Source organism: Salvelinus alpinus, chromosome 6, assembly GCF_045679555.1.
Source record: "Salvelinus alpinus chromosome 6, SLU_Salpinus.1, whole genome shotgun sequence".
NCBI classification, from domain to species: Eukaryota; Metazoa; Chordata; class Actinopteri; order Salmoniformes; family Salmonidae; genus Salvelinus; species Salvelinus alpinus.
The window spans coordinates 14,755,529-14,769,815 of record NC_092091.1 but is presented as its reverse complement, the minus strand read 5'-3'; the positions used below and the strand labels follow the sequence as shown (position 1 = coordinate 14,769,815).

The 14,287-nt window shown below is 39.5% G+C and overlaps 1 protein-coding gene across 3 annotated transcripts in view; it reads right to left on the bottom strand.

Moving 5' to 3' along the window:
• Positions 1–14,287, bottom strand: part of LOC139578197 (chemokine-like protein TAFA-5) — a 111,528-nt gene that overhangs the window by 57,788 nt on the left and 39,453 nt on the right. The window contains exon 1 of one of the 3 annotated variants that reach the window (XR_011675508.1): positions 5,725–6,762. The exons of the other annotated variants lie outside the window; for them this stretch is intronic. The gene's annotated coding sequence lies outside the window, so the exon portion shown is untranslated. Of the gene's footprint in view, positions 1–5,724; positions 6,763–14,287 lie in introns of those variants that run through there. 3 annotated transcript variants of the gene reach the window in all.

Sequence of the window (14,287 nt, the reverse complement as noted above, 5' to 3'; positions counted from 1 at the left end):
TGCTCAGAGGATTGACACTTTAAAATGCGGTATCATTTTAGCAGTTATGCATGTGGGTAAATCATTTATAGATGATTTGAGAGTTCACTCAGAGCTTAGACATACTGTACAGTGCATTAGAAAAGTATTCAGACCCCTTGACATTTTCCACATTTTGTTACGTTACAGCCTTATTCTAAAATGGATTTAAAAAAAATGTTTCCTCATCAATCTACACACAATAACCCACAATGACAAGGCGAAAGCAGGTTTTTGAAACAATCTGAAATAACTTATTTACATAAGTATTCAGACCCTAAGCTATGAGACTTGAAATTGAGCCCAGGTGCATCCTTGAGATGTTTCTACAACTTGATTAGAGTCCACTTGTGGTAAATCAATTGATTGGACATGATTTGGAAAGGGACACACCTGTCTATATAAAGCTCCCACGGTTGACAGTGCATGTCAGAGCAAAAACCAAGCCATGAGGTTGAAGGAATTGTCCATAGTGCTCGGACACAGGATTGTGTTGAGGCACATATCTGGGGAAAGGTACCAAAACATTTCTGCAGCATTGAAGGTCCCCAAGAACACAGTGGCCTCCATCATTCTTAAACGGAAGAAGTTTGGGACCACCAAGACTCTTCCTAGAGCTGGCCGCCCGGCCGAACTGAGCAATTGGGGGAGAAAGTCTGAATACTTTCCGAATGCACTGTACTTATAGGCAGTATTGGGTACTCATCGCTACATACTGTACATGAGAGAAGATTCAACACAGTTATTTAAACATGTTCAGTCAATGAATGGTGGGTATGAAGACCAAAACATTCAACATTGTGAGACTCTGATAAGGGGTAATATGTTAGGAATAATGTTCCTGCTGAGACACCAGGTCTATGGACATAATGGAGATTGGCTATATATTTTTTGCCACGAATACATTTCTGCACTTTGCCTGAAGTTGCAGTAAAAATAATGTAAATATATACAACTTGACAGTGTTACGTCTATAAAACGACAGTATTCTGCTGAATTCTTTTTTACTTATTTTTACTGTAAAATCTTGTATAATTGTGTTATGTGAACAACATTGGATTCAGTCTTAAATGGGAATTAAACTAATAACCCCTTGCTCGCTACCAACCTGTAATGTCCTGCTACAGTGCAGCTACACCACCAGATCTGTGAGCGTAAAAGAGATTTAAACTCACATGGTACAATTTGGTATCTTGTAGATAACGGGATATTTTTCTACACAATATTTTGAATATAAGCTAGGATCATTATTGCGTTTTAAAATATGGGTGGGGGCAATGTACTGGTTGGGGCTCATTGGCATATTTTGGCACGTGATTAAATATATGTGTATTTGTGCCAACCGTCAATGGAAGTGTTGCAGTAGTTTGATGGTTAGTTATGGCGATGCAAGTTGAGCAACTCCTTTGACCCTGTTCTGCAAACTTTGCACGAGAATGTGTCAGTAATGAGCTGCACTGTAAAGAGGTTATTGTCCATTTTCCAGTAACTTAATGAAAACTTGATGCTGTGAATTTGTAATTTCTTACAAAGCTGCAATATGTACATTTTTGCGCGACCTGACCAAATATGTGTTATAGATCTATCATGCTTACTAATAGCAAGTCTAAGAAGCAGTAGATCTGTTTTATGTGAGCTATTTCTATGCTTCCTGATCTCTGTTTTTGCATCTTTTACATTCGTTTCTCAACAAGTTCAAACACATGAATGCATCCAACTGGTATTTACGACTTCACAACTGGTAAATTCCCACCTCCCACATGGTTACGAACTCAGCATTATATTGAATATATTGGGTAGAAAATGTACCATTATAAAAGATTATCCGCACATGTACCCTAAAAAGTCCCATGTGAGTTCCTGTGTACCTACGAAGGCACCTTATGTGCACTTTTGACCTTTTTGTACACCAGGGAACAACACTGTACTATAACTGTACTCTTATATGTGAGAGTGTGTGGATACATGTTCCTGGTAACAAATAACCATATTGTGGCAGTGCTGAGACATTAATGCACTCCAGACTAAAATACTGCAACTTCAAATCCCAATAGCATTTATGCACTTTTAGGGCTAGATTCTATCAGATCTGCACCAGCTATGTGGGTGTTGGCAATCACGTGTTTATGCTTGATCTGATTAAATCTAGACCTTAATGTCAAGTGTCCCTGAGCACAGCTACTTTTCGTTGGTATTGTCAGATAATTGCACGGCTATTGACTTGATTCCGGGCAACTTTTAGCAAAGTGAAGAAATGTATTCTTGCCAATAAATCTGTGGCCGATATCTGTCACGGCCACAGACCTGGTGGTGAAGCAGGAAATTCATGTTGCTAGCTTCCAAGAGGCTGTGAATTCAAATCATAGGTGTTGTTGTGTCTGTCCCAGGTGTGCTAACCAATGTTGATGTCAATTCCATTTAAGTTCCAGTCACTTCAGAAAGTGAACCAAATTCCACATTCTCCAGTTTTGAAAATAATTGGAATTTCTTGTACATTAACTTGCAACTCGTGCCAAAAAGTACCCAAGTGTATTGCAATTCATAGTAAATGCACTAGCGTTCAAAAGTTTGGGTTCTCTTAGAAATGTCCTTGTTTTTGAAAGAAAAGCTCTTTTTTTGTCCATTAAAATAACATCAAATTGTTCAGAAATACAGTGTAGATATTGTTAATGTTGGAAACGGCAGATTTTTAATGGAATATCTACATAGGTGTACAGAGGCCCATTATCAGCAACCATCACTCCTGTGTTCCAATGGCACGTTGTGTTAACTAATCCAAGTTTATAATTTAATAAGTCTAAATGATCATTAGAAAACACTTTTGCAATTATGTTAGCACAGCTGAAAACGGTTGTCCTGATTAAAGAAGCAATAAAACTAGTTGACTAGTTGAGTATCTGGAGCATCAGCATTTGTGGGTTCGATTACATTCTCAAAATGGCTAGAAACAAAGAACTTTCTTCTGAAACTCATCAGTCTATTCTTGTTCTGAGAAATTATGTCTATTCCATTCTAGAAATTGCCAATAGTGAGGAGGCGTGAAGTGAAGAGGCGACTCCGGGATGCTGGCCTTTTAAGCAGAGTTGCAAAGAAAAAGCCAAATCTCAGACTGGCCAATAAAAATAAAAAGATTAAGATGGGCAAAAGAACACAGACAGTGGACAGAGGTACTCTGCCTTGAAGGCCATTATCCCGGAGTCACCTCTTCACTATTGACGTTCAGACTGGTGTTTTGCGGGTACTTTTTAATGAAGCTGCCAGTTGAGGACCTGTGAGGCGTCTGTTTCTCAAACTAGACACTCTAATGTACTTGTCCTCTTGCTCAGTTGTGCACCGGGGCCTCCCACTCCTCTTTCTATTCTGGTTAGCGGCAGTTTGCGCTGTTCTGTGAAAGGAGTAGTACACAGCGTTGTACGAGATCTTCAGTTTCTTTGCAATTTCTCGCATGGAATAGCCTTTATTTCTCAGAACAAGAATAGACTGACGAGTTTCAGAAGAAAGTTCTTTGTTTCTAGCCATTTTGAGCCTGTAATCAACCCACAAATGCTGACGCTCCAGATACTCAACTAGTCTAAAGAAGGACAGTTTTATTGCTTCTTTAAATCGGGACAACAGTTTTCAGCTGTGCTAACATAATTGCAAAAGGGTTTTCTAATGATCAATTAGCTAATCAAAGTTTATCATTTTAAATGGCTAACACAACGTGCCATTGGAACACAGGAGTGATGGTTGCTGATAATGGGCCAATCTGCCGTTTCCAGCTATTTACAACATTAAACAAGGTCTACACTGTATTTCTAATCAATTTGATGTTATTTTAAATGGACAAAAAATTGCTTTTCTTTCAAAAATAAGGACATTTCTAAGTGACCCCAAACTGTTGAAGGGTAGTGTATATAGCAAAACACTATTACTGTGGAAATGTACAGTAAAATGACACATTTTCCGCAAAATTAACAGCAATGGCTAACACTGTAGTTTCATGTCACATATTGAACCACATGATTTCACATGTGGAAAATCACATGATTTCACATGACAGGTGAAAACGTGTTTTTGGTACACTTTGTGACATTTCACACGTGAAATCATATGAAAACGTGTTTTTGGTACACTTTGTGACACTTCACAAGTGAAATCATATGAAAACGTGTTTTTGGAACACATCACGTTACACTTCACCTGTACAATCTCGTGACATTTGAACCCACATGTGAAAGGTTATGCTATCATGTGAAAATCCACATGTGAAACTTCATGTGAAGTATCATCACATGTGAAGTTACCCAAAAACGCATGATTTTACATGTGCAAAATATGTGGAAATGTCACATGTGAAATCATGTGATTTTTCCATATGGGGTATTTCTTTTACGAGTGATTTATACTGTTGTACGCAATCAAATAAAATACAATCTGAGATGAGACAAAACTAAGGAAGAGATCCCACACTAGGGCACAATGTGTGTGAAACCAGCATTTGACCACAATTTAGCGAGAAATAATATGGCCCACATCCCACCAGCTTTGGAAAATGGGAGCATGTTTTACTGCATCTGCTCAAAGCAAACACAGCCACATTCAATAGCTCTCACAGCTTCAGTATGTATACACCCTCGTCCATTCCAATAAAGCTTATGAAAAAATGTCTCTAATCTCATAACAAAGTTGTGAACTCGCACTTAATCACTTGGTCACATATACGGCGGGTATGGAAGAGCAATTACTTCTCACAACGGCGCTTTCTCAACAGCCTTTCTCACCAAGATCCGGAAGGAACATGGGGCGAAGTGGGATTAGAAATGGTTGTGCCATATATTGCCACAAAGCCCCCTTGCAGGAGAAAGAGACACGCCGCGTCACCCATTACAGGCACCCCTCACAAAGCAGTGGACTACCCACCCACCCAGGAAGGAGAGTTTATTGTGTGTTTGACTTTCCTGCAACAACTCTCCCCATGACATTCATTTTAATGTAATTATTTTCTGTCACAGTTGCATTCACATATTACTGGGCACACATTTTTATTGTGAATCAAAATTAAGTTCATGAAGTGTGTGCAAGCACTGTGTCTGTAAATATGTGATTACAACAGACCTTTTCAAAACGCCAAAACATGTGGCTGGCATTCTATTCAAGTGTGAATGGCAGTTGCAACATCTAACCGAGTAATGTATGTCTTAGTCACAAGAAATAATTATGTAATTATGCTAAAATGTAATTACCATTGACCCTGACATTGTCCTTCAGTGTGACTCTGGTGCCATCTATTGAAGAATAACGAAATCTTTTTTTTTTTTTTTTTACAAAAGACCTCTCTATTCTTGCTCCCAACACACTGCTCTCTATCTCCCTCTCTTTCTCTGCACCAGGCATGTTATTTACTGTAATAATAGATGTTGAGATATTTTATTAAAACTACACCTTACAAATCTATGAATGATTAAAATCAGTATTTTATGGGACATTAAGGCGTCTTACAGTTGAAGCACAGACCACCAATCCTCTTCACCCCCAATCCTCCTCACCCCCAATCCTCTTCACCCCCAATCCTCTTCACAACGCATGTATGCTAACGTTACTCGTGAATTCATGAATAAATATAGGCTATGATATTTTAACAGATTGCCATAGGCTTGTGAAATAAAACATGTGTTTCAGAATAGTGGTCTACAAAGCCAAGAAGAGCGATGGATAAGGAATTACCTTCTTTTAGAACGTGTGAGTGAATGAGGAGGATAACAAAACAGCAGACTGCGACTCCGGTTAAAGCCCACGCTAGTCGAAGGAGCTGCATCGTTGAGGGGAAAAAAAGTCTGAAATTCCGGACGGAGCGCACGGTCTTCAGCAGCAGCAGTTGGCTACAATGACAAATCCATTCTGATCCAATGCAGCAGTGTTTAAAATAAAAGTGAGTTGATTCCCTAAGGCTACTCCGTTGGCTTAAATTCAAAGTAAAATACAAAATAGGCACAATCCATGACAGATAATTTATATGATCCCTTCAATTCCAAATTAATGCAACCTTTCCGTTCTTCAGATAGCCTATAGTGGAGAGAAAAGTTCAAGTCGTTAGACCATCACATCATTTGAAGTGAGGCATTTTCTCACTTTAATTTAATCTGCTTTTCACCGCAAATTATTCTCTGAGCTTGGAGCGCAGTGACTCTGTGATTCCCACTCTCCGGGATGGCTAGTATGATATGAGACGGCTGCGCCACCGGAACACTTTGCAGCAATTGCGTAAAATGAAATTTGTCTCGATATTTTCCGCATGAGATATATCACTAACTAGACAGTGGCTGCCGGTTTGGGAAACGTCCATCTTCGCTGTCTCCAAGTTATATCTCTCTTCGTCTTGTACCCATTTCGACTCTTTCCATTGTGTTTCACAATATTCCCAAAACTGATGGATAAGAAGTCAAGATGAAACCACATCAAATAGGAGCTCACTGCTCACAGACTACGCTGAGCATCAGGTCCAGTACCATGTAATGCAAATACCCGGATAACTTGTGAAATTAATGATGGGCAGCTCGTGGAGACACTGCGGCGTCACTATACTGTTCAATATACCAATACCTCTCGGGCTTGCCCCCGTTCTTACCCGCGGCTTCAAGAGCGACTTTCACTGAGCTCTCGACGTGACGTCACAGCCATTAGTGTTTTATCTCTGGGCAATTCCACAGGCTGTTTTCGGTTGAGGGCATATCGGGGGACATGATTCCGTTAGACCCATGACTACCTCTCACATTTCGCACAAAGACTTTGATTCCTCCCATGCATCGATGATAATTTGGGAATGTGAACGTGGTGTTGCAGCCTAGCTAGTTCCATTTAATTAATGTCCCTTTCCAGATTGAGTGCATGCATGCATTATGCACATGCCTTAGAATGCGTAACATAAAAACATGGGGGGGTGCAGGAATAAGCTATGAGGAAAAAATAAATCGGTATCATTTGAATATAGCCTACATGCATTCAAAACACCTTTATGAAACATATCAAGACACTATGAGGGTTGCTGTACCACTTTCCTGCAGTCAAATGACCAAATCCCCCTCTAGTGGCCTCATGGGTGGAACGTTATTAATATTGTTCAGAATTTCATAATTAATATACATATTTTTAAACAACGAAAATCCAGTGTTATGTTAACGGTTTTGTTATATTTCAGTCTTCTTTGATATATATAAAGTGTAATATTGGGATGCAAACTCAAAATGTAATACATTTCAACTCTATATCTGACATGGTACAGGTGTCTTCTTTTTGTTTTAAGCCCATAACCATGTGTGTGATGTGTACACTTTTGTTTCAAAGTACATTTGTTTAAGACTACCAATAAACACTCTGTGACCCTGATTTAGCTCACTGGAGTAAAAGTTTTTAAGGCCAGGCATCACACCCTCATTGCATATTTTTTCCCCCCTTTAATCATATTACAATCAATTTATACCAGTTGAATTTAGACACAAATAACACTTTTTTGTATTACTATTTTTCGAAAAATTCGGTGATAACTCATAAAAAAGGTGCAGATTTGCATATCATGCAAATCCATTTTTCTGTATACTGGATGAAGACAGCCTAAAAATGTTGGTTTTAATTTGTTAAGACACTCCAGGACCATAGCAGTTTGTGCATAAATATTATTAAATGTTTCTATCTGTAAAATACTTAAGATATGCATGGATAATTCTTTTTTGCGGCATTTTTCCAAAGAAAATGTTAACTAGAATAAAAATGTACAACATATTAACAATTCCCTCTGGGCAAGACTGGATAATATATATAAGGATAACCACACCATATTTGGTGAATGCAGATGCTTCTGAAGCTGAGAAAAATGAGATGGCATGTGGGAAGAGTCTGACTATCTGGAAATGGCAGTTAAAGACGAGTACACTGAATTTAGACCATCAAACAACTATTTAGTCGCAGTCACCATCTCTTCAAAGGAAGTTCCTAAATATAGTCCAGTGTTAACCCTCTATGAAATGGGCTTATAAATTATTGATGTATGTCCATTTTAAAGTGATCAAATTTTTTTATTTAGTGTTGATGACTGTAGTATAATAAACAAAAGTGTATTTTCACGAAAGTGAAAATTAATTAAGTTGCCATTTGTGTCACTTCAAAGTACAACAGCTTTGTTTGCAAATTGCAGGTCAGATTTCTCCAGGTAGCCTACTCATGATGCTTCTTTGTTTACGTTCTAGGCCTATCTGTTCGTCTGATCCATCCACGACTACAGCAACACATCAACAATACAAATATGCCTATCTTTATCCCTCTTATTATAAACAAGAGTCTGTATAACAGAGTTGAAGAATAAAAGTGTAATTCAGCAGACAAATAAATGCATGTTCTAACGGTTCATATTGTCTGCTCTCTGTCCGTCTGAGACAGCGGATGACGCGCACAGATTTGAAAACACCAGCGGGTCTGTTACAAAGTTGCTTTGATGATGCTAGTTTGAGTTAATGACTGAAACATTTGTGGTCGATTTTCACTCAGCAAGGTATTGGGAATATTTTCCACTTGCTATAGCTGGACCATGTTTTTAACATCGAGCTAAAATTAGTTTTACACTGGATATTCGGTTTTCTATCGCCAATAGCTATTGAACCACACATGCCATGACTATGAACATAATATATTCTGAATCTGGGGAGGATGGAGAACAATCAACACCTTTTCATAAAAATATTTTAAGATTTTGTATTTCAATCTCCAATAGCTCTTGAACAAAGCGTGTCATGATTATGAAAAGTATATATTCTGAATCTGGGGAGGATGGAGAACAATCCAGGCGTTTGTTCTCCATCCTCCCCTTTTCCAATGTTTTTGTACCACCTTGTCCCCTAAGGTAGACCTACACTATTGGCTCTTCTAATGACTGTGTGCCATAATATAGTTATCTTAAGAGAATATCACAGCAAATACGGTATACTCATCTATTGGAAAATAGTATACATTTTGTAGCCCTGTAGAAAAGCCTAACCACACATGATTCTCTGCCTCTGTATCCATGGCAGCATGGTACATGTACTTGAAAAACATTGTAAAAGGTCATTCTCCAGAGCAAATTATCTTTAGATTATAGGCTACTGACAAGGCTCTTTCATAACTACAATCTGCCTTTTTTGCTTTACAGAAAGCCTTTGTTGAACTGAAGCGGGTACTTAATGCAAAACTAAGTATAGGTTATTTTTTAAAGAAAATGGTGCTCACATTGTTATAAATATCAGGGTATCTTTCAAAAAGCATATTGATGAGTTAGTTAAGAATAAAAAATGGCCTTCCTTTCTAGGAATAAGACATGCCTTTTGTTAAATAGCAGAAAACAAATCATTCAGTCGACGGTCATTCCGGCTTTAGACTATGGCAATATCGTCTATATGAATGCAGCTGCCACTCTTTTGAAGCCAATGGACGCAGTTTATCATTGCGCACTATGCTTTATTATGGGCGATAGGTTCAGTACACATCACTGTATCAGAAAGTAGCAAGTCTCGTAATGCACTGCTCTCTTTTTGTTTATAAAGCCCTCTTGTGCAAACTTCCGCCATACCTTGCTTCATTGTTAAATTACAGGCATATGAGTCACTAGACCAGATCACAGCGATGGCTAACTCTGGAGATCCATTTGGTCTTCACTGAGTTAGGTAGATCTGTGTTTAGTTTTTTTGCACCTTGCTTGTGGAATGATCTCCAGAACTCTCTAAAGTTGCATGAATTGGTGCGGGTCGGGCAGTTCAGACAGCTAGTTGATTACTTTTTTTTAATTGAGGAATGATCGTGTTTTCTAACTTACTTTTCTTAAATTGATGGTAAATATTGTGTTTTTATTGCATTGGAATTGTAAATATTGTGAATTTGTATGATTGTGTACAGGGGTCCCTTGTAAAATAGGCTATGGCCTCAATGGGATTTCCCTAAATAAAATAGATTTACCAAAATTAAAGATCTTGTAGTTAATTCTACATATTCGCTTTACCATTAAAAAAATCTGCATTTACTTTTTTAGGTCATAAGAGCATTATCAAAGATCAGGATCAAAATGTGAATGCATTTGTTTTCTCAAGCAGAAATTGAATCGTGATGATACCTTCCAGAAAACTTCTTCTGTGGGGGCATTTTCAGGAACAGTCTATGTCTCTGTTGGTTCAATTATTGTCCAGAAACTTCAAAGCAATTGACTATTGAATACTGTGTACACTCTCCAAGGCTTACACCACTACCGTGGCCTGTATAGTGTAGGGATTGTTGTAGGTTCATAATACATTTTTCTGCCCACACCAACCTGTTTCCAACAACATGTGTATGGAAGTTGCTGGGTCAACATATAGTCACTGAAACATAAAGAACATAAACAACATTCCCATGACACACTTTTTGTCTAACTACTATTATTGCCAAACAGTTTTTCTGTCCTGCAGAATGGTGTAGTCGAGAAATAGCCACATAGCTAGCTAATAGTGTGTGCCTCTCATGCAGGTCATCACATTGCCATAAGTTACAGTGCTGGCCTTCTGTCCCTTGTGCCTCTTTGCTATCGGCCAGGCTTCTCCTTCCCTACTGGAACAAGACCCAATCAGCTTCCTGGGAGACCTCTGATCTGCCATCCCACAAAGCACCTGGCCTTGTGTTGATAATGGATGGCTTAAACCACCCAGGATGCATCTGGCCTTGCACTGATAAAGATGGGCCTGGGGTGCTCTGAGGGAGACAAGGAGGCAGAGAGGGTTGTGGGAGAGGGATGGCTTCAGTAAATAGACTTTGGGGTCAATAGTTCAACGCATTAAATGTATTGGGAAGAGACCATACATTTCAATGAGGGAGGTTCCAGTTCATGAACTGAATTTAATCTTACCATGTTAAAATGGATAATGATTGCAAAGCTGAAGGATTTATAGCTCTCTGTAGGTACAGGTAGGGGACAGTTGATGAGTCCCAGTAGTCGTAACTCCCTCCATGACCACTGATTGCAGACAGGACTGGATAGGCCTCCACCAGATGACACTCACCTCCGTAATCCTGTCTGATCAGTGGCTGTAAGGGAAAGGACACAAGGAAAGGAAGTATTGAAATAATTCTAGCTACAGACCCCTGGGGCCCATCTCTACAGATTTAACCACCAACCACTTTATCCATCCAATTCCTGCTACTCTTAAATTAGAGCAGGGAGATTGATCGCAAAGCTTTTGAGAACAGGAGAGTTAAGAGAGGCCCAGGTGCTTATCGAATCCTTCAACACTTCCGGATCTGTCATGAAACTCCATCAATGTCCCCAGCCACCCTTTGATTGTGTGCTTTTTTTCTCATCGATTACCTTTCTCACACTGATGTCCATCAATGGCCTCTTATTTCATGTGAAAAGAAAGTGAGATATATGAACCTGGACACTCTTAGACATCATCCATCTTCAAGTCATCAAGGAAATGGAACTGCCCAACCCTCTACATGTTGCTACTATTGTATTGCATTCCGTGTCTCTGACGTTCACAGATTGTTTGGCATGAGGAAATCAAGGAAGTTTTCAGAGCAGTCAACTTTAAATCGATTTTACTGTCCTGAGCTTATTGCAGAACTTTTCATGGGTAAACTGCATGAGTGAGGAATACATGATTAAATGTATGGAAACTTGTGACATTTCACAGACCATATTGCTGGTAAACTGCTGAAAGAATCCACTGCATCTCAATATAAATGTAATATGCAAACAATCCGCATATATTTTATGGTGATTGAAGTGTATGTAAAATGTGAGCGTATTGCACACAATAAATTAGTACGGGTGCCTTGTGTAAAACTGGATTTACTGAAATGGGGTGCATGGTGCATTTCTCAAAATGATCCCAGCCACCAACCAATGTGGAGGTGGAGAGTAAGGGCTTTGTAGATGCCTGAGGCAGTAACATTACACTAAAGATTAGAGTACGCCTTTCTTTTCTTTCGTTCTTTTGTTCCTCTAGGCACTCTGCAATTAATTTGTGGCGGTGTGAGATTCCTCTTGAGTAATGGAATTTAATTGGCATGTGGTGACCACCGGGAGGCCTAGGAGCCGGTGAAGAGAGAGCACACCTGCTGAACTAGAAAGAATCTGGGCAGTGTAACGTTTAAATGAGTTCCCCCCCGCCCCCCGCCTCATCAGCTCCCTCTATACGCGTCACGCCCCTTTTGGTCCCCCTGTTTCTGAGGCTGGAATGCAGTCTGACGGAGTAAGCGTGTAGGGTTTTGTCTCCGGCTGAGAGTAGTGGGAGGCGGTGTGTGAATAATGGTATGTGACTATCTGTGGTAGGTTGGTTGGTGAAGTGCTGTGTAATCTTGCAGGGTTTTGTCTTATCTTGAGTTTTTAGGGAGTGGGTTTTGTGGTGGGTGCTGCAATACATTATTTTGTGTTTATTTGACGCACCTTGTATTCAAGCACAGGGTGAGTATAGATAAAGCTTCTGATTTACTCTGCTGACAAACACTTCTCAGGTCCCTCTACCGCAAGAGTATGTGTCTGTGTTCATGTTTGTGTGGGTGGGAGGGTGGAAGCTCTGCATAGAAATGAATTCAAAAATGCAATTTACACATCACCACTGTTTGTTTACCTTTCTAGACTTTTTATAGCTCATGAATAAATTATACGGTGAACGCCTAGGCAACCATACAGTTGCATATTTGTGCCTGAAAACCTTTTGTGAGCCACAACAATTCATAGATGGTGTCATACATAAGCATTATGCCCACCCACCTCACCTTCTTGGACAATTCTAAATGTATTTCCAGTGCAAGTTGATGACAGCTCTCAGCTCTGCGGTTTATTATATAATAATATGGCCATTGGCAACACTAGTATATCCTATGCAATACTTGGCCTTCTAGGTGGCTCGTTGTCAAATACATTAATGACATCCAGCCAGTGCCAGTGTAGACTACATTAATGACACTGACATTTTAATGTCTCCCACATAAGAGGAACAGCCATTAGTGCCCTTGGTATCCTAAGGAGATGAATACAGGGAGAATAAAATAAGATGAGATATGGCAGGTGGAGGGAACTTGAATATGTTAAGGCTGGCTCCTGGTGCCTGCACTGGGATGGTATCCCAGTAGCGAGTTGGTGAACTTGAAGATGATGGTTCGCTGTTTGGCAATTTAGAAGAAGTGTTGCACTGTAAATCCACCCTTTGAAGTAACCTGTCATGCAGACACCTGGGAAGTACCGCTCAGGTCGCCAACACTACCCGATAAGTAGGTTGCTTTACACATGAAGCAGCTTGTGCAGGTGGGTGGGTTATTATTTTTGGATTCATTCCTTTAGTGATGCATCAAGGACACACGTCAAAACATCTGACATAGGCTTATTGTGAAGAGCAAAGCATCAATGAATATGTTGTTGGAAATAAATGCATACGAACCACTAAAATAACCAATATCTAAGGACAGAGCATCTGTTGGCATGATGTGTGTCTAACCTAACAAGACATATTCATCCATTGTTGGACAGTTTGTTTGCCTATGTGAAAAGTTCTAAGCTCTCAGAGATAAACAGAGAGGTCGAGCCTCAAGGCAACTTGGTTTGCCCTGTCAAAGATAGACAGAAGACTCAAATCAAGGTCTCCAAGTGTCAATCAACCCCACAGGGGGTCACAAATCTAGACGTGGAGTATGATTACCTCACTATCCGATTGTGTGTGCGTGTGTGTGTGTGTGTGTGTGTGTGCGTGTGTGTGTTCAGTTCTCACTCACAGTAGTGGCTGAATTGGAAATTCGAAGAGACACCTCAAACCAAATTTAAGCAGCTATGTATTACAGGGGGGAGATTGTTGTTATTTGTGCTGCAGTAATTGGTGCAGCAATTACTGCCTTAAAAGCGAAATACACATACTGTAATTTAAACATGAAGTCATATTCCATATTGAAAGTATTGTTCGGTTTAGCAAGTCCAGTCTTGGCCGTTAAGCTGCCTTATGGGAGTTTTTTTTTGCCACCCTTCTCTACCCACGCAAATCTACAATAGTCTCAGTAAACAAAATTAACTTGAAAAGTTATCTAAAACAGTATTTTCCATACACTGAATTTTGGTTCATTTTAGGTTCTGAAAAAAAGGTTAAAAGACGTCTTTATCGGACGTTGAAATCAGGTTAATTTTCAGTTCTGAATTAAAGTTGAAAATACTTATTTTCCGGGCATTGACGGTAGGCCTACCATCCATCCATGTGGTAGGCCTACCGTTTGTAAAACACAAAAAAAAAGACATCTGGTCAGAGCC